Below are 22,317 nucleotides of genomic sequence, written 5' to 3'. Positions count from 1 at the left end.
GGTCTTTTCTGGTTCCATACAAATTTCAGAATTGTTTGTTCCAGCTCTGTGAAAAATGTTGATGATATTTTGATAGGGATTGCTTTGAATGTGTAGATTGTTTTGGGTAGCATAGACATTTTAATAATATCAACCTATGGAATCGGAGAAGAGATTTGCAAATGACATATCTGATAAAGGGCTAGTCCAAAATATACAAAGAACTTATAAAACTCAACATCCAGAAAACAATAATCCAGTTTAAAAAATGGGCAGAAGACATGAATAGACATTTTTCCAAAGAAGACATGCACATGGCCAACAAACACGTGAAAAGATGCTCAACATCACTAATCATCAGGGAAATATGAATCAAAATTACAATGAGATATCACCCCACACCTGTCAGAATGGCTAAAATTAACAGCACAGGAAACAACAGGTGTTGACGAGAATGCAGAGAAAGGGGAACCCTCTTACATTGTTGGTGGGAATGCAAGCTAGTACAGCCACTCTGGAAAACAGTATGGAGGTGCATCAAAAGGTTAAAAATAGAACCATTCTACAATCCAGCAATTGCACCAGTAGGTATTTACCCAAAGGATAGAAAAATACTGATTCAAAGTGATACATGCACTCCAATGTTCGTGTTTAACTTTTTAAAAAACTTCCAAACAGTGCTGCAAAGTGCTTGTACTACTTGACACTCCCACCACCAATTATGCAAGTGCCAATTTCTCTTTTTAATTATAGCCATTTGTTAAAATATTTTATTTTTAAGTAATCTCTACTCCCAGCATGAGGCTCAAACTTACAACCCTGGGATCAAGAGTCACTTGTTCTACTGACTGAGCCAGCCAGGCACCCCTAAGTATAGCCATTCTGGTGGATATGTACATAGTGTTATTTCACTGTGGTTTTAATTTGCATTTTCCTAAAGACTAGTGATGTTGAATACATTTTCATGTGCATATTAGCAACTATGTATCTCCTTATGTGAAGTGTGTATGCAAGCATTTTGCCCATTCTGTTTGCTGGATTATCTTTTTACAATTGATTTGTCAGAGCTCTTCTTATACATCAGAAAGAAACTCTTTGTCAGATATATGTTTTGCAAATATTTTTTCCTAGACAGGCTGGCCTTTTCATTTTAATGATATCTCCTGATGAGCAGAAGCTTTGAATTTTCATAAGTTTAATTTATCGATATTTTTTTCTTTCTGGCTAGTGCTTTTTGTGATCAAAGAAGTATTTTATGACTCCAAGGTCACAAAAATATTCTCCTACATTTTCTTCTAGAATTCTTATAATTTTAACTTTTATGTTTAGGCCTAAGATCCATCTCAAATTAATTTTGTATATAATATGATATAAGGGTAGATACTCATCTTTAAAATACATTTATCCTGCTGTTCTAACACCATTTGGGAAAGATTGTCCTTTCCTTTATTGCATTGACTTGATAGTTGGTCAGAAATCAATTGACCATATATGTGTGAGTCTCTTTCTGGACTCTATCTTGTTCTATTGATCTAATTTCTATGCTTCATAGAAATTGCTATACTATAAAGTATTAATTATAAAGTATTCATTTAATCAGATAATGGGAATTCTCCAAATTAATTCTTTTTCCAGATTGTTTTGACTATTCAAGTCCTTTGCATTTCTATATAAATTTTAGAATCAACATGTCAATTTATATTTTTAAAAATCCACTAGGATTTGGTTGGGATCGCATTAAATCTATAGATCAATTTGTAGAGAATGGGCACTTTTGCCACATTGATTCTTCCAATCCATGACCACATTATATCTCTCCTCTTGTTTATGTGTTCTTTAATTTCTCTCAACAATGTTTTGTACTCAGTGTTTACATTTCACACTTCTATTAAATTTATTCCTAAGTATTTTGGTTTTAATACTATTGTAATAATATTTTTACAATTAATTGTCCACATTTTTATTGCTAGTATAAACAAATATGATTGATCTTTGTACATTGACTTTATATCCCATGGTTTTCTAAATGCACGTAGTAGTTCCAGTATGGTTTTGGGGTTCCTTAGCATTTCCTGCATACACTATCATGCCATCTGAGAAAAAAGACAATTTTACTTCATCTTTTTCAAACTTTATGCCACTTGTTTCTTTGCTTGCCATATTGTACTGGCTAGGGTCCTCTATACAATACTGAGTAGAGGTAGTGAGAGTACTTTTTCTGATCTTAGGAGATAAGCATTCAATATTTTGCTATTAAGTATGATGTTAGCTATAGAATTTTTCATAGATGTTTATTATCAGATTGAGGAGGCTCTATCCCTTCCCTGGTGAGCATTTTAACCATGGATGAATGTTGAATGTTTTCAAATTTTTTCCTGCATTTATTGAGTTGCTTATTTGGCTTTTCCTCCTCATTCTGTGAATGTGGTGAATTATACTGAGTGATTTTGAGGCGTTAAACCATCCTTAAATTGGGGGGGGCGTTAATTCTACTTGATCTTAATATAAAAGATCTTAAATTATTCTTCTTAAATTATTTTTGTTTTTTAATTATTCCTTTTATACATTGCTGGGTTCAGTATGCCAATGTTTTGTTGAGGACTTTTTAAATCTATGACCTTGAAAGGTAATGGTCTTCCATTTTCTTTCCTTATAGAAGTTTTTTTGGGGGATGGGGTTTAGAATCTTTCTTTTTTTCTCATTTGTGTAATGTTGACTTCATAAAATGATTTGGTGTTTTCTCCTCTGTTTTCACAATGAGTTTATGTAGAAATAGGACCTCCTCAGATGATTAATAAAATTCACTAATAAAAACATCTGGAACAGCAGTTTTCTTTGTGAGAAGTCTTGTGAATTTTCTTCATTTTTATTCTATTTTTTTAAAGATCTTATTTATTTATTTATTTGACAGAGAGAGAGAGACAGGGAACACAAGCAAGGGGAGTGGGAGAGGAAGAAGCAGGCTCCCAGCAGGGAGCCCGATGTGGGGCTCGATCCGATCCCAGGACCCCAGGATCACACCCTGAGCCAAAGGCAGACACTCAATGACTCAGCCACCCAGGAGCCCCACTTTTTTTAAAGATTTTATTTATGTATTTATTTGAGAGAGCTAGAGCGCGAGAGAGAAAACTAGCGGAGGCAAGGGGGAAAGGGAGAAGCAGACTCCCTACTGAGCAGGAAGCCAGAGGTGGGGCTTGATCCCACGACCCTGGGATCATGACCCAAGGCATAGGCAGATGCTTAACATACTGAGCCACCCAGGTGCCCCGGGTTTTATTTTTCTTGAGTCAATTTTAAGTTGTTTTTTCAGTGAATTTGTCTATTTTATGAAATTGTCATATTTATAGGCATAAAATTATTCATAATTTTTCATTTTGTCCTTTTTATATCTGTAGCATCTATAGTGATGTTCTTTTTTTTAATTAACATATAATGTATTATTTTTTCAGGGATACAGTTCTGTGATTCATCAGTCTTACATAATTCACAGCGTTCACCATAGCACCTACCCTCCCCAATGTCCATCACCCAGCCACCCCATCCCTCTCACCCACCTCCTCTCCAGCAACTCTCAGTTTTTCCTATGCTTAAAAGTCTCTTATGGTTTGTCTCCCTCTCTGGTTTCATCCCGTTAATAATGTTCTTTCTTTAATTCCGGATTTTGAATTTTTTTCTCAATCAGCCTCATTGGGGATTATGGATTTTATTAACCATTTCAGAGAATCAGTTTTGGCATTATGAATTTCTCTATTATTTGTCTTTTACTTAATCAGCTGCAGCTCTTTACTATTTCCTGCCTTCCTTATATATTTTTTGTTTTTAATTTGTTCTTTTTCTAGCTTCTTAAGGTGAAATGCAGATCATTGATTTTAAACATTTCTTCTTTTCTAAAAAAAAAATCTTTAAATTTCCCTTCAAGTATTTCTTTAGAAGTATACAGACGTTTTGTTTCATTTTTCAGTTTTTCTTAGGATTTCTTCTTTGAGACATGGGCTGTTTATGCAAGTGTGGTTATATTTCCAAGTATTGGAGGATTTTTCTAGATACCTTACTGTTATTGATCTCTAATTTAATTTTACTGTAGTCAAAGAATATATTCTGTAAGATATTAATCTTTTAAAAGCATTGTGAGTTATTTTATGGCCCAGCATATGGTCCAACTTGGAGAATGTTCCCTGAGCACTCAAATTTTATTCTGCTGTTACACGGTAGAGTGTTCTGTAAATGTCGGTTAAGTCAAGTTGTTGATTGTGTAGTTCAAAACTTTTCATCCTTACTAACTTTTTAATTTACTTGTTCTATAAATTAGAGAAAGTTATTAAAATCTCCCACTATTTGCCTATTTTTCCCTTTAGTTCTGTCACGTTTTGCTTCTGTTATTAGATGCATTTATATTTAGAATTGTTATGTCTTCCTGATGAATTGACCCTTTTATCATTATGAAATGTCCCTCTTTATACCTGGAAATACTCCTTGACTTTAAGTCTACTGATTCTAATATAGCCACACCAAGTTGCTTCTGTCTGTTGTTTAATTGTGTATCTTTTTCCATCTTTGACTGTGAACCTATATGTGTATTCTTTGTATTTAAGCTGTGTCTCCTTTGGATATCATATACTTGAGTCTTGACTTTTTTTATCCCATCTGAAAATCTATCTTTTAAGTAAACTATTTAGTCCATATTTATTTAATGTAATTATTGAGATTGTTGAGTATGTCTACCATCTTGCTATTTCTTAGCTACTTGTCCCATCTGAATTTTTCCCGTCTATTTCTCCTTTCCTGCCTTTTAGGGTTTTTTGATTAATTGAACTTTTTTTGCTATTCCATTTTATTTCCTCCTGGCTTTTAAGCTGTATCTCTGGAGATTTTTTTTCTTAGTGGTTGCTCTAAACATTACCACAGGTTTCTAATTTGTCATAATCTACTGAGTATTAATATCGTGCCACTTTACATGGAATGTGAGACTCTTGAAACACTATACTTCCATCTACTCCTCCATCCTTTGTGCTATTATTGCCATATATTATATTTCTACCTATATCATATACCCTACAAGATATTCTTGCTAGTTTTGTCTTAAGCAGTCACTTATGCTTTAAAGAAATTAAGAAGAAAAAATAAGGTAGCGTTCTATACTTACCTACATATATATGCTCTGCTTTCACTCGTGTAGATCTGAATTTTCAACTGGTATTATTTTCCTTCAGCCTAATAACTATTCTTTAACATTCTCGTAATGTAGTTCTGCTGGCAACAAAGTCTTTAAGCTTTTATTTATCCGAAAATGCTCTATTCCACCTCATATTTTAAGGATATTGTCACAACATATTGAATTCTGGGTTGACAGGGCTTGTTTTTCTTTCCACCTCTGAAATATATCATTGCATTTCTTCTAGCCTTCATTATTTCCTGTGAGAAGTCAGCTCTAATGGGTTATTTGTGTATCCCATTACATTTTGTGCCCCTTCCTGGCTCTGGCTGCTTTTAAGTTTCCCCCCTTTTTTTCTTTACTTTTTAATCGGTTATTAAAATATAGTTGATGTATAATATTACATTAGTTTCAGGTGTACAACATAGTGATTCAACAATTCTATACATTACTCAGTGCTCACCGTAAGTGTAGTCAACATCTGTCACCATATAACACGACTATATTATTGACTATATTTCCTATGCTGTACCTTTCAGCTCCATTACTTATTTATTTTATAACTGGAAATTTGTACCTCTTAATCCCCTTCGCTTATTTTGTCCATGCCCCCATCCACCTCCCCGCTGGCAACCACCTGTATTTAAGAGTCCATTTTTTGTTTGTTCTTTTGTTTGTTCATTTTGTTCTTTAGAGTCCACGTATAAGTGAAATCATATGATATTTGTATTGCTGTCTCTGACTTATTTCACTTAGTATAATACCCTCTAGATCCATCCATGTTGTCACAAATGGCAAGATCTCATCCTTTTTCATGGATCATAATATTCTTGTGGGGGTGTGTGTGTCCCACTATACCATATCTTCTTTATCCATTCATCTACTGATGGACACGGGTTGCTTCCATATTTTGTTTAGTGTAAATAATGCTGCAATAAACATAGGGATGCATATAGCTTTTTGAATTTGTGTTTTCATTGGCTTTGGGTAAATACCCAGCAGAATTACTGGATCCTATGGTATTTCTATTTTCAATTTTTTGAGGAACCTCCATACTGCTTTCCACAGTGGTTGCATCAATCTACATTTCCACCAACAGTGCATAAGAGTTCCCTTTTCTCCACATCCTTGCCAACACTTGTCATTACTTGTCTTTTTGATACTAGCCATTCTGACTGGTGTTAGGTGATACCTCATTGCATTCTCCTGATGATTAGTGACATTGAGCATCTTTTCATATGTCTGTTGGCCATCTGTATGTCTTCTTTGATAGAATGTCTATTCAGGTCCTTTTTGCCCATTTTTAAATCAGATTGTTTGTCTTTTTGGTGCTGAGTTGTATAAGTTCTTTATATTTTTTGGATATTAACCCCTTATTGGACATATGATTTACAAATATCTTTCCCATTCAGTAGGTTGCCTTTTCATTTTGTTGATGGTTTCCTTTGCTATGCAAAAGCTTTTTATTTGGTGTGGTGCCAATAATTTATTTTTGTTTTTTTCCCCTTGCCTGAGGAGTCATGCCCATAAATGTGTTGCTAAAACCAATGTCTATTACTGCCCATGTTTTATTTTAGGAGTTTTATGGTTTCAGGTCTCAAATTTAGGTCTTTAATCCATTTTGAGTTTATTTTTGTGTATGGTGTAAAAAAGTGGTTCAGTTTCTTTTTTTTTTTTTTTTTTTTTTTTGCATGCAGCCATCCAGTTTTCCCAACACCATTTATTGAAAAAACTGCCTTTTCCCCATTATATATTCTTGCCTCCTTTGTTATAGATTAAGTGACCATATCAGTATGGGTTTACTTCCAGATTTCCTCTTTGTTTTTGATTTTCAACAGTTTGACTATAATTTCCTGAATAGCAATTGAATTGATGAACACTGAAAATTGGACCAGTATGTTCAGACTGCAGATTAAATCTCTTGAATCATTTCTTTTTTTACACTCTGTTCGACCTCACATTTTCCCAGATAAAGAAGTCAGTGAAGGCCTTGGCAAGTGTTGAGAGTAGATATCTAGAATATAGAGGTGAAAAAACAAAGCCATGAGAAAAGATTAAAGAAATATTATATAATATAAGAAATCTGGGAGGGATCATACAAAGAAAATGCACAAATATCTAACAATAATTAACTCGATCTTCAATAAGATATGTGCACCCCCATGTTCATTGCAGTATTGTTTATAATAGCCAAGATATGCAAAGAACCTAGGTGTCCATTGATGGATGAATAAATAAGTAAATAAGTTGTGATATATAAATAATGGGATGTTATTCAGCCATAACAAAGAATGAAATCTTGCCATTTACAACAATATGGATGGAACTTGAGGTATTTTGCTAAGTGAAATAAGTCAGACAGAGAAAGAAAAATTCCTGTGATCTCTCTTTCATGTGGGATCTGGAAACACACACACAAGCTCATAGATATATAGAACAGGTTGGTAGTTGCCAGAGGCAGGGGATGGGTGGTGGGAGAAATGAGTGAACTTTTTTTTAGCTTAAGTAAATTGAATAAAATTTTTAAAAAGATTTAAAAGATTTTTTTAAATTACCTTATGATTGAATAAGTCCACTCCTACCTATGTACCAAATGATTTGAAAGCAGAGACTCAAAAAAGGAGGAGGAGGAAGGAAAAAAGTTCTTAGAAATTAAAACATAAAAGCAGGAATAAAATAATTCAATAGAAATATTGAAAGATATAATTGAAGAAATCTGTCAGAAAGTAGAACAAGGAGACATTAAAAAAAAGAGAGAAGACAAAATTGGAAGATAAATTCAGGATGTCCACCTCCTGATAAAATTAAGTTTTGGAAAGAAAAACATGGAGGAGGAAATCACCAAAGAAATAATACCAGAAAAGTTCCCCAAATTGAAGGACATAAAGTTCCAGATTGAAAAGACCCACCAAAAATCTATGCAATGAATCGATTCACATCAAGCACATCACAGTGCAACTGAAGAATGGTGGTAATAAATAAATCCCAGGATTTCCCTGGAAGAAAGAGAAAAAAAGAAAAAAATGAGAGATAATTATTAAAGTTCAGAAATCAGAATAGTGTTGGACTTCTCAAAAACAAAATTAGATGTCAGCGGATAATGGACCAATGTCCTCAAAATTCTGAACAGAAAGAATTCCAGCATAGGATTGCATTTCCAAGTAAACTGTTGATTGAGCATGAGATAGAAAAACACATATTTGAACATGCCAATCTCCTGGTGTCTGGGACTCTCCCAAAGATGTTGTCTGGGAAAAATGTAATACACACAATCAAAATTGTGAGGGAAGGGGGGAAATGTGTCTGAAAAGGGATGACATTAAGAAAGCTATATTCTTATTTTCTAACATGAAATAGTGAGATAAATACCAGAAGAAATGCCTAATTGCCCCTGAAAAATGGGCCTTAGAGATGGGATATCTGTTTTTCAATCTAATCCTAAAGTACAAAGTGAATTTAAAAGTATGTCTATATATTGCTTCTGGGGGGGGGGTACTAAAAATTACCTTTCTGACTAGTATGATAGGCAGTGCTATGTGTTCACAAGGACCACTTTATTTTTCTCCTGCATAATTGGCTAAACTGGCCCCGTTGTTAAGTTGGAGCCTCATGCATGTGAGTGGAAGCCATACAGCTCTTCTCAGGCCTGACACATAAAGCTCTGCAATAAAAAATTTTAAGCAATCTTTTAGCTCTACCCAAAAAAAAATTATTTTAGTAACCAAAGTTGTTCAATAATGAAACAGGTGGTCTCAAAGAGTGAGTTACCTGTTGCTGATGTATATCAAATTTATTGATCCTCAATAAAACTCCCTATCAGGAAGCTGGAGAAGATGGTCCTGTCTTTGGCATAAGGATGGGCTAGCCAACGTCTATGTTTTCATCAAACACTAGTGTTCTGTAGCTCAATTTCAGAATTTTGGGGTTCTCTTTTCTTCGTTCATTCATTCATTCAACAAACACTGAAAGCCTATTATGTGCCAAGTGCTGGGGATACCATAGTGAGCAGGAGCAATTTACCCATCCTGGACGAATTTACCCATTTAGCAAAGGTATGAGAAGAAATAAATCTGAGCCCTAGCACAAAGGATTAAGATTAGCTCTAAGGAAGAGCTTGCTTAGTTGTTAAACACAGGAGTTTTGTGATTTATGTTTCTTTCTTACAAATCTTTTAAAATAAGAAAGATCCTCATCTATCTAGAATGGTTTAAAATATAATTAGGTAATGCTGTAGACAGAGAAATAAACTTCATAGCCTAGAAATCTTTTCTAGTCTGGCGAACCAATTATCATCTGAACACATCTGGGAATATGTTATGTCAATACTTAGAACATTTCATTCAAAGTCTTCATGTGCATTTCCTAATAATTAAGCAAAGTTTAGGAGATGAATGGGTCTCTTTCCTCTATTTAGAAGGAAAACTGAGGCAAACATGATGAAATGATTGCCCAGAACCAAAGCTAAACTTAGAAAAGAGTATACTTTCTTACCATTGATATTGATTAAATATCTACTATGTGCTATGTATGCACTGACCTAGCTACCTTAAGTATATTATTTATTCCTTCCAGCTATACTAGGGGTACATATTATTATTATTCATACTTTGAAATTAGAAAACTGAAGCTCAGAGAGTAAAAATATCTTGCTGGTAAGCAACAAGATCAGTATTTAAACCCAGATCTGTCTGATTCTAAAGCCTCTGCTCTTAACCACTATACTGTAATATGATCATACACAATGTATATATAGTGACTAGGTTTGTAAATAATCCCCTAGGCTCTGCTAGCCAAGAAACATCTATGGCATGCTCTCTCAGTAAAGACTTATTTTGCCCCAGAACATGAAGGGTCCTAGTTATGCAGGTTAGAGAAGGTAATGACAGGACTCTGGCTCTCTCAGACCAAGGAGCATGTCTCCAAATGATAGCTGCAGTGCTCCTGATGAGGAGATGGATACTATTGCCTATAGTAGTATTCATTCTGGCTGGATCTAGCCAGGGAATAAAGCAGAAGGTTAATCCCTGACTAGGGTGAAGCCATCTTGCCTTCTAACTCCAGGATCACCCTGTGATTTGCTAAGGAAGATGTTTTTCCATTTTCTAATTCAATATGAAAGGGTTATCCTTCTGACCAATTCTGTAGGAAACCACTGACATGATTACATTTATAACACACTTCAAAATATCTTGGAAGATACAACAGACTAGAGAAGGCAGAATAGAAATCCCTCAGAAATCAGATACTAAAGCACTGCTATGTCCCTCAGGAAGCATTCCCTAATCCAGGTTGTGCTCTGTATTACACTTAATCGTATACCGTTTTATAATATAGTCATTAATGTATGTTTCTCACCTACTGTACTAAAGTGCAGCTTGTTGAAGCAGCCTTTGGAGACAGATGGACCTGGATTCAAAACGAGGCTCTATCAGTTACTACTTCTAGTTGGAACTGGGCAAGTTGCTGAACTGCTGAATTTCTCTGAATCTCCATTTTCCCATATTAAAATTGAGTTAATAATACCCCCACTAGAGGATAATTCTTAGGACTGAAATTCCTAAGAGCACCTGACAGTTAATAGGCACCTGGCCCAGGTTTCTTTCCACCTGTAGAGCAGGGACCATATCCTTGTCATCTTTGCTTCTGTCCAAGTGCCTAATTTAGCATCTTGAACTTGCAAGATATTTAATCACTATTTGCTGAATAAGGAAAGTGCTCTGAACTTGGAACTGGAAGACCTGAGTTCTAAATCCAATTGACAGACTGTGTAACCACCATCCAGTTTCTTCCCCTTGATGGACCTCAATTTCCTTACTTGTAATATAGAGTTGGCAATACTTACCTCATCTGACTGAAGATTCAGTAAGTATAGCTGCACCAAGAACAATGGCTCTAAACCTTGTTTATACATTAGAATTAGAATGTGGGAGCTTTTGAAAAATATTGATTTCCAGCTTTACCTAGTCATAAAAAAAAATCTCTGGGGATGAGGTCTAGGAAGTATATACATTTCCAGAGGAGTTTCTAGTAGACAGAGAAGACTATGAATCACTAGTCTAGCACAGTGCCTGACACACTGCAAGCACCCAATAACTGTTTTTCCTTTCAGATAGAAGTGATGATGGTAAGAGCAATTTCCTAGGGGGAAGACAGGAATCCCTATTCCTAATTCATTCCACACAAATCTTATCACTTAGAAATTCAGTATTTTTTATTTTTAAAATAGAAATGCTGCTAGGATGGTTACATTTATAAATATTTACAATTTAAGCTGGAAGAACTCGTTAAAAGCATCTAGCCTAACCCTCTCATTTTGTAGATAAGGAAACTGAGACCCAAAGAGAGGAAGTGATTTTCCCTGTGTCACATAGTGGAAGAACACAAGTCTGCAAACCCCCAGATTGCTGTTGTAGCACTGGATAATGGTATTTTCCTCAAGCTACTAAGTGACAGAAAGCAAGGAAGAGGTACAACTCAGTCATTCAACACAGGCACAACCCTTGTGTTAGATACTATGATAAGTGCTGTGGTGGCAGGATAAATCAAATAGGGATTCCATTTTGATGGAGAGATTACAAATTTCCTGAGAAGAAGAAAAGGAGGTGGTAGGATTTTGACTTCACTTTCCTTGCAGTATTGTCTTGACTGATCACTGGGTCATGACAAACCATCCTCATGCTACCCTGAGGATCTAACTTTAAGTTGTTATTGTCGTTGTTATTATTTATAGTCTTAGCATGATATGAACATCATAAGCCAAGTACTGTACAGACTAGACTTTTATTGCCAAGCTCAATACGGACTGACGACATAAGAATTACCTGGAAAATTCATCTTTGAAATGGACATCATTGAGTCTTCAGCTGTGGCAGACCAAGTTGTACAGACCAATCCTCATTCCAAGAACAGCTAGAAAATCTAGATAAACTATTTAAAAGAAAAACATCAGTTGAAAGTTTCAGTGAGCTACCAAGGCAGCAAGGACCTAAGGACAAAGATCTTTGCCACAGAGAAGCGAATACAGCATTCAGCTTCACTCTTATACAGACATGTGTTGATTCATAAATGGTGAAGCTGGGAAACTGAGATTCATAAATCCTGTGAGGCTGGGAAACTGAGCAGAGCTGTTGGCAGCCTTACAAAAATTGAGGTCAGAGTCCACCAAAGAAGAAAAGCTCTGATAACACTCTAGGCTTTTGGTTAGGACCTCTAAAAGGCTACACTTTAAGTGTACATATGAACTAGAATAGACCACCCCCAAAAAGAATAAATCTCAATTTTCAATGTTATAGATTGGATTGAGATAAATTGCCCCTAGACTGATGGCTTGCTAGAAGCAAAAGTATATATCCTCTGAAGTAAAATAACATCATTAGGAGTCTCAAAATATCTCTACAATGTCCTATACACAATGTCTAAGATTCAAACAGAAGTTACAGGTGCATCAGAAGACAAGACCAAATGTCTGAACAACAAGAGGGAAAAAAAGAAAAAAGAAGCAAACCCGTGAAAGAGTCAGATCTTGAAGTTATCTAATCGTAGTAACTGTGAACAATACATTCAAAAATAGAAGAGAAACTTTCTCCATCCTGAGAACTGGAAACTATTTTTAAAAGAATCGCCATAAGAGACTATGGACTCTGGGAAACAAACTGAGGGCTTCAGAGGGGAGGGGGGTGGGGGAATGGGATAGGCTGGTGGTGGGTATTAAGGAGGGCACATATTGCATGGTGCGCTGGGTGTTATACGCAAGTAATGAATCACAGAACTTTACATCAAAAGCTAGGGATGTACTGTATGGTGACTAACACAATATAATAGAAAAAAATTAAAATAAAAGAAAGAAAAAAAAAAGAAGGGCACTTGTTATGAGCACCGGGTGATGTATGAAGTGTTGAATCACTAAACTGTATACCTGAAACGAATATTACACTGTATGTTAACTAACTGAAATTTAAATAAAAACTTGATTTTAAAAAAAAGAATCAGATGGAAATTCTAAAACTGAAAGAAATACAAAAATTTAAATTAGGAATACAGTGGAGAGGGGCGCCTGGGTGGCGCAGTCGTTAAGCGTCTGCCTTCGGCTCAGGGCGTGATCCCAGAGTCCTGGGATCGAGCCCCACATCAGGCTCCTCCGCTGGGAGCCTGCTTCTTCCTCTCCCACTCCCCCTGCTTGTGTTCCCTCTCTCACTGGCTGTCTCTCTCTGTCAAATAAATAAATAAAATCTTTAAAAAAAAAAAAAAGAAAGTATCAAGAGGGAAAGAGAGGGAAAAATAAAAGAACATAAGAGGCATACAGGACATGGTGGAAGGTCTAAAAGATATGTAATTTAAGTCCTGAAAGAAGTGAAAGAGTGAATGGGGAAGAAGAAATATTAGAAGAGATAACAGGTGAGAATTTTCCAAAACTGATTAAAGGCATCAAGCCACATATTGAAATCTCAATGAACACAAGCAGCATGCATACATACATAACCAATCCACAACTAGGCACGTTATAGCAAAACTGCTGAAGACCAAGATCAAGAAAAAAACTGTGAAAGCATCTGGGGTTATGGGTGAGGGAAAGAGAGTGAAATCACATTACCTACAAAGGAACAAAACAAGACTGGAGGATGACTTTCCAACAGAAGCTGTAGAAACCAAGAGGCCATGACATATTTAAACTGCTGAAAGAAAATAACTGCTAGTCTAGAATTCTATAACCCATCAAAAAAAATCTATCATCAAAAATGAAGTTTAATTTAATCCATTTTTAAACAGAAGTAGGAAATTCATCAAAAGTAGGCTAACACTCATCAGAAACCGGGGATGTACTGTATGGTGACTAACATAATATAATAAAAAATCATTAAAAAAAAAAAAGTAGGCTAACACTAAGAGAAACACTGAAGTTATTTCCTTAGGAAGAAACAAAATCATCCCAGATGGTAGGTTGGAGACATGGAAAGGAAAAAAGGCAACAGAAATGGTAAATATGTAGATGATTTTAAAGAAATAGTGTATAAATTGATAGTGTCATGTAAAGAAACCCCAATTCCCAAAGCTGCTTGCCTAGGGAGGCAAAACCACTATAATCACCCAGGTGATAATTGGAAACACTTCCACATTTCTCAACCATCACATTTGTGCTGTCTTCTCTTCTTTTTTTAAAAGATTTTATTTATTTATTTGAGAGAGACAGTGTATATATTCTGGGGGGAGGGGTAGAGGAAGTGGGAGAAGCAGACTCCCCACTGAGTAGGGAGCCAGACATGGGTCTTGATCCGAGGACCCTGAGATCATGACCTGAGCTGAAGGCAAACACTTACCCAACTGAGCCACCCAGGCACCCCTGTGCTGTCTTGTCTTCTAAAGCCACAGATGAACTTATCCTCTAACCATCGATACTAAGTTTTATTATTATTTATTAGATTAGTTTGTCTTTGACCAAGATTTGTTGATCTGTTATGATGACTCTCTTCCAATACATCTGAACATTCTTTCTCCAACACACTATATATAAAAGGCCGTGCAAACTTTGCTAGCATAATTCAAAGAATTCTGTGGTCCCAGAATCTAATGATATGTATTTAAAAATGAAAAGTCTTCTGTCTCCTTCATCACCATTTGTTTTCTACTCCTGCCATCATCTCTGTTGGATGCTCTGGTACAATCTGATCTACTTCAGTACCAGGTGAGTTGTCCAATCCTGGGTAACTGCCACAGCCATTTTTGGTTTCACCCAAATGCAAGCCTTTCTTCAGGCTAGGATTAGGGATAGTTTTGATTATGGAATTCAGGCTAGTCTGTTGCATATGCTTTTTCAGTTTTTCAACTCTAGAGTTGCTAGTAGATCATTAGTACATCATTGGCTAGTCTATACACTGGGTACCCAAGAATTAGTGGGACCCAATGTTGATCCCTCTCATTGGTTATTTACCCACTTTGTTGTCTTTCTAAAAAGTTCAATCCACTGTTTGGTGATGTGGAGTGAGACAAATTATATTGATTCAGTCATTCGACAAACACTTTTTGAGCACCCAATACAGTAAAATCCTGCAATGACTGATTCAGAATTAAGACACTTGTAAGTTGACTCCTATCCACCATCCAGCCCCCATTCTCAAATGTAGCCATCTAAATTTCTTATTATTTGGGGGGAAAGAGAGGGAACATGCAAGGGAGAAGGCAGCACAGGGGAAAATTGGTGCAATAGTAGGCAAATTTGCCTTTGAAATCAGAGAAGTGGAGTGTCCCAGCATCCCCACCTATCTACTTAAATTGGGTCAAGAAATGGGTACCACTAGCCAGGAGATTTCTGGAATCACCGTTCTTGCCCTGGAAATAAACAACAGGATCCAGAAGCATCCCCATCAATTTGTAATCTAGAACAGACAACTGCCACCAGGAGTTGCCAAAACACAGCCAGGTGGTGATAAATTTCGGTGGGAACTCCCTTCTGGCTAGCTGTGCTGGCTGGCCCCAGTTATCTCATTCACGCAATTAATTTGACTCCTCATTTTTTATTAGTGAATTTCTGGACACAATTTAATCAAAGACCAGCAAAATTTTTCTTAAAATTACATTTAATTAATATGCCCTCAAGGAACTTACATTTTATTGGAGAAGCCAGCTAAGTTAACTAATAATCATGTAATTTAATAAATTCCATAACAGAGGTATGAAGAGGATGGGATCATCCCAACAAAACACGAAGGTAATTAACTATTTTTCTTTTTTCATATTTTTCAAGAAATGAGAGTAATCATCTTCACTGTAAACACTTTCAGACTTTGAACACGTTGTCAGGGATGATGGGTTTTAGATCCGTGTTGACCCAACAGATAAGTGCGTTGAACAAATACTACAAATGAATCAACCACCAGCCCCTACTGCAGTAGGGTTTGCTTTCATTGACTATATTCAGTGTTATGATTATTGTGATTATTATTTTAGTTGTTCTTTTTTTTCTTAGGTAGTCCCCACAGCCAGTGTGGAGCCCAACACGGGGCTCGAACTCACGATCCTGAGATCAGGACCTGAGCTGAGATCGAGAGTCAACCACTTAACCGACTGAGCCACCCAGGCACCCTTATTTCAGTTGTTCTTAAGTTAAAGTTAGAGCCACATTAAGTCCATTCTTAAACTAAGCTAATTAACTTCTAGGCAGGAATAAACACAAACTCCATTTGACTATGTTAGTGGAAAAAAGACCAGTTTAAAGAGGTTATGAAAATCATTAAACATAAAACTAACATGAGAGAGAAAAAAGATCCCTTCGGGACCAAAGCTTTTATATTTCCAAGAATAGAAGAAATGGCAACAGGCAAAATCACACAATTGGAAGGTTAACGTTTTGTAAGGCAGCTGGAGAAGGCTGTCCGAGGCTGATTTCTTATGGACAGTACAAGACGAAGGAAGATCAGAGACCAAAAATCCCGGGACAGTAATCCTCTCAGTGTTCTTACCATGCTGTCTCTGCACAGTCCTTTTACTGCCTCTTCTTCCAATCTAGTTTAGCAGTCTGCCAAACAGCAGCTGACTGGTCTGGTTATAAAAAAAAAAAAAAATGTCCCACCCCCAGAAATGGTTACAACGGGGTTTCAAAAGAGCAATTTACAAGCAAAAATTTACAGCAGGAAACATGAAAGGACCTGGGTTATGCATAAACCATAAGACATCTCTACCGGGGCCCTCTTCCCCAAAAGGTTGGATCTAATTATACAGGGAGCCATAAAGGGGACGAAGTTAGCATGAATGACCCACAGAGCTTCATGTTACCGAGACTGAGGGGCAAAGGCTAGAGGAGGACTTTGGTGTCTCTTGAAACAAAAATAACTTCAGCTTGACAAGAAGCTATGTGTCCCTTTTCGCTGTGATCCTCTGGGTCTTGGTCCCTTTAATGCTCTCTTTTATTTGCCGGTTACAGTCTCAGTTTCTTTTACCTGAGCCCTCTCCTGACTGATGATACTTCACCTCCCACTTTAACGGGCAAGTGAGGGAACAGGATCTTCCACCCCCACCTCGGAGCAGACGTCTTATTTCCTAGCCTTTCACACCGGGGCCCACCCAACAAAACATGATGAACTTAAAGTGATGCAAGATCTGCTTCCACTAATCACCAGTTTAAAGCTCAGTCCTAGAGTCTCTCCACCCTGCCCACACTCTTGTTTCTCTAAGAGAAAGCAAATCATGTTACCAGAGTCTCAAACTCCAGCCGCTATCTCTTACCTCTACATTCTCCAAAGGACATGTACCATAGTGTAAGGGGAAAAACCCCAGGCTTTAAAATTCAGGTGGGCCCAGGTATAAATTTGGATTATGCCACCTTTTAGCACTGTGACCTTGGACAGGTGAACTAATGCATTTAACCTCCATTCCCCCAACTGTAAAATGGGAATAAAAGCGCTACTTTATAGGGCTTACATGCTGATTAAAAGAAATGATGTATTTTGCAAAAGCACAAGCTCTTACATGTGCATTTAATAAGTGCTAACTATCAGAAAAATGACTCTTCAGTTTTAGGTGGATAACATTTTCATTTCTCATAATAACATTGTTGTTCACATCCTCATATGTCTAACTCTTAGGATATAATTGGTAAATGAGAACAACATCATGTCAGTCCCTTATTGCATGAGTGATGGACAGTAGCAGACCTTCTTGATTATAGTTTTGATCAAGGAGTTGCCATACTTTTATTTTTTGTCCAATTTCCAACCAAAATGGATGAAGAAGAGAGCCAGACCAATTTTTCTCCTGCAGTAATTGACAGAACCATTTCTCAGTGTATTCCCATCCACCTCTGGGGCCTTTCCCAGTTACCTTGTAGTGTTCAGAGAAGGAAGTTAACCTCCTTCAAGAGAAAAAGCTCCAGCAGAAACAGTGCCCTGGGCTTTAGGCAGGAGCAAACTTGTGCCCATTCAGAAAGTAACCATGAATCCAAATGAAGCATGGAGTAGGACATTGCTCCAACTTTCAGTTAGCACCTCACAGTTTTCCAAGGGCTTTCAAATTTCTAACCCTCTGGGAAGGCCAATTTTTCATTGCATGCATAGTTCTCACTCTGTATGTCTGCTTCACTGGGACAATATTAATTCAAGTCTTATTTATGCATATTATTTGTTCAATGCCCATCTCCACGAGAATGGGGGCTATGTCTAGCTAGTGCAGCATTGTCTCTCCAGCACCTAGGCCAGTGCCCGGCACAGAGTTGGTCCTCAATAAATATTTCTTGAATAAAAGGAAGTTAGAGCACACATAAGCCCATCACTCTCTAATAAAATATTTGTAACTGAGCTAACAGGTTTAGTTGAAAAATTAATCTACTGCCAAAACAAATACCACGACATTTCCCAAAGATCTTTCTGTATAACCCAGACCACTGCTCCACCGATAATCACACAGGACTGCCGACACCCCTAACTCTCGCTGCTAATGAATCATCGTCCCACTGAAGAAGCCAGGTGAGGATTTTCTTCCCAATTCCATTTCATCAGTTTTACTTAAACAGTTGTCAGCCCTAATATGTTATTTTTCCAGATTAATTCTTTTCACTTTTTTAGAAAGAATGATGGCACATTGCCCTCATTCTGGTCTTTCTATTCTTCAAGATTCTCCTCCTAGAAGATAGTGATACATTTTAGAGATTGTCTTATCACAGTGGCCCAGAAACTAGAAAACATCCTGAAATTTATAATATATATTTAGAAAATTTTAGAAAAATTTCAGATTTTTCTAGATTGCTCTTTCCTGATTCCCACCCACAGTGTTGCCTTTCTTTCTTTCTTTCTTTCTTTCTTTCTTTCTTTCTTTCTTTCTTTCTTTCTTTCTTAAAATTTGCTTGTTGGAGACTCTAAAAATAAATGAACAATCAGGGAGGTGTGATGGAAGACCTGAGCTGTGCTTTATTCCTGGCGTTACCCCAGATTCACTGTAGCTGGGCCTAAGGCTGCCAACACGGTTGAATGACATGTCAAACACACTGTCCATGACCCGTTCTGTCTGGCAGTGCCAAAAGCTGCTTTGATTAATTTTTATTTTTAATTGTAATTGTTGTGTGGGTGAAGTATGGATCCCGCCTTTCTACGCTTTGTGCAGAGCCCATAATCTGTCTCGGTCACCTATTTCTCCACTTGCAAAATTGGTATGACAATATAATCTTTCTCTCCACATTGATATATAGTAAGAGAAAAACTATCCAGGACCATGGTCAAAAGGTGCTATACAAGGACCTCAAAATGATCTGTTTTCTGGACTCCCTGCTTCATATCTTGCATTTCCAACAGGCTTCCCTCAACCATGTTCTGAGCCCCTAGCACCAGTATTTACCAGTTGTACAAGCAACAAATACAGCCTCATCGTAGTGTAAACTAAGTCAAATGAGAAAATAATTCTGCTGAAACATTCATCACAGTATTCCAGAGGCAAATGCAGATCACCCTGGGATAATCCAGGCCACAGCTCTGCAGGCGATGAGGGCTAGCCTTCTTTGGATCCTTACTATGTGCCAGGAGCTGTTTTCAGGGATTAGCTAGCCCATCCTAACAAATAGGTACTATTATTAAACTGCATTTTATATATAAGGCAACGGGGGTACAGAGAGATTAAATGATTTGCTTGCTATCACACAGCTAGTAAGTAAGTGGTAGAGTCCTGACCTGAGCCAGCTGGCTTAGCTACTACTCTCTACTGCATTTCAAGATAATGACAGTGACCATTTACGTGCCAGTCATTGGGCCAAGTACTTTACATAGAGTATCTCATTAAATCCCCATTACAATCATCCTCATCTACAGATGATAAAACTAAGGTTTCAAAGAGTTAATTTGCCAAATATCACATTGCCAGTAAGTGGTAGTTTCAGAGCCAGGCTGTCTAGTTACACAGTCTGAGAGCAAAGAAAATACTACACCATGTTGAGAAAGCCAGTGATGAACTCCAACTGCAGAGTCTTCCATGCAAGGCCCCCTCATCCTTTAAAAGGACATGAAAATGTGCCTACTGGATTTAGTGGCCAGAGAAATTCCTTGGAAGTGTCCACTCTAATGGGTTTGTGGACAGGCCAAGGAGAGCATGAATTGGTGAGTAGGAGCCTGGAGGCTCTGTTGATGCAGGCTATCATACTGGCTTTTGATGAGCCTGTGGGTTTTTGGAGGGCAAGTGCAAGGTAGGCAGCTCACCCAAGGGGAGGCTGTGACCCAAACACCTTCTATGGCCCTGGGAGCTCCACCAACCATGGCTCCAGCTACAGAGGCTTCTGGTAATGGTAGCAAGCAGCTGGATGAGCTAAATTCACACAATCTCAGCCATAACTCTCAGAATGGACTCTCCCTTGCTCTAGCCAAAATGGCCCCAGGGTGTTGTTGTCTCTGGAGCCTCTAATCTCCAAGGTCAGGGACTGCTACCTGCTGAGGTTCTTTGCTTTGCCATCACATGAACCAACAGTACACAATATACTTTTGCCCTTTCGTGATCAGATATTTCCCCCAGTACAATCAGGGATACAGTCAAATAGAGCAGGAGCAGAGGAAACAGGGAAGGCCTGGGAGAGGGATGGGGATATAGCAGAGAATCTTGGGATTCTCAGGTCTGGTGGTTTGGGGGGCCATGAAATAGGGGAAATATTGCAGTGATGAAAGGAGCTAGTGAGTAGGAAAAGAAGAGGAGAGTGGGGGATACCCTCTGGGGCACCTGCTCACTAAACAGAGTAAGGAAGGGCAAGTAAATATGGTCCCACGATGAACAGTCCCCCAAGTTAAGGCCAGGCTGTGTCCCTTTGCTTTCCCATCCTCTCCACCACTCACACTTAAACCATGCCCTTCTATTCTGGTGTGATGAATAGAGTTCATCTACTCCGAGGCACACCTGAAAGTGGCCTCTTTCTTGGCCCACAGTCTCTGAAGAAGTCCTAAAAAACAAAAACAAAACAAACAAAAAACCCAACAACCAAAAAAAAAAAAACCCAAAAAGCAAAAAACAAAACAAAACAAACAACAACAACAACAACAACAACAACAACAACAAAACCCTTGTGTGGAGCAAAAGAGAGACAGCATCGCCCCCTAGTGACGTGAGGACAATGTTGGTGGCGTCCTGGATGCTTTCCTGGGCTGCCCAGGCAGAGGCACAATGCTGGAATGGAAACGACTCCATAGAAACTCTGTTATGTGACACGTTTTGTCCGCTAGTGAGGTCCCCCAACATCGTCACCTTGCCCCCTCCCCACCCTCCCCGCTAACTTCCCAACTAGACCTGTCTGCAGTGCCTGGTTTACAGACGGGTTGCCCCTGCAAGAAAACGTGTGGTTTGGGAAGTCAGCAGATTAGGGCCAAGGAGAAGAGAGCTCTGTCTTTATTTCCATTTCAGTCCATTCTGCCAAGTTGAAGCAGACTGATTTTCATTTGTCTTAAATCCAACAAAAAAAAAAAAAAACAAAACTCTTAAACCAAACACCATCCCTGTACCCCTAAGGAATAATGAACTGCCTTTTTAGGCAAAGGAAGAAAGGCTTAGAGAATCATAGCCAAGCCCGGGGTGCGTGAAGAGGGCAGGGAAGAACTTTGTTGACTGAGTAAATGTCTGGGTCTTGAGCTCAAAATCCAGGAGAGTAGCATGGAGCTCCAAGTGCCCAGGTCAATGCTGTCGCCACTGAGTGACACTGCCTGCTTTCCCCGGAGCCCTAGACAGACACACTGTCTTCCTTCTGCACTGCCTCTCCGGGACTATCTGAAGATTTGCCGCCCCCCCTCACCCCACCCGGGGTCACTCTCCTCCCAGCACTCCCTCTGCCACTGGTGGGAGGAGGGCAGGCACGGGAGGGCGGCCAGGGCACAGCCAGAGCAGCCCCTACATCAGAGCGCAGAGCCTGGAGTCTGGACCCACCCTGGCCAACACAGACGCAGTGAGGGAGAGAGGAAAAGGAGCCAGCCTGTTTCCATAGATACGGATTTCAGTTGCATTTTATGACAGCCCTGCCAGGCTGCCTGGAGAGGCATTGTTTGGATGCCTGGGGACCTGCTCAGAAGGAAAATGAAGTAAGAAGCAATTTAAAAAAAAAAATTCCAAGTGGCTTTTCTCCCAGTTTTAGGTCAAGAGCCACCTCTGCCCTCTGGGGAGGTTCACATTTGGAGTTGGGAGAGGAAGGCCTCTGCCTCCCTAAAGCCCTGGGCTGGCTGAGCAAAGCTGGCTATAAGCTGCAT

This window comes from Ursus maritimus, unplaced genomic scaffold (genome assembly GCF_017311325.1).
Source record: "Ursus maritimus isolate PB19 unplaced genomic scaffold, ASM1731132v1 scaffold_12, whole genome shotgun sequence".
In the NCBI taxonomy this organism is placed as follows: domain Eukaryota; kingdom Metazoa; phylum Chordata; class Mammalia; order Carnivora; family Ursidae; genus Ursus; species Ursus maritimus.
The sequence above is the reverse complement of the archived record's forward strand: the minus strand, read 5'-3'. Positions refer to the sequence as shown.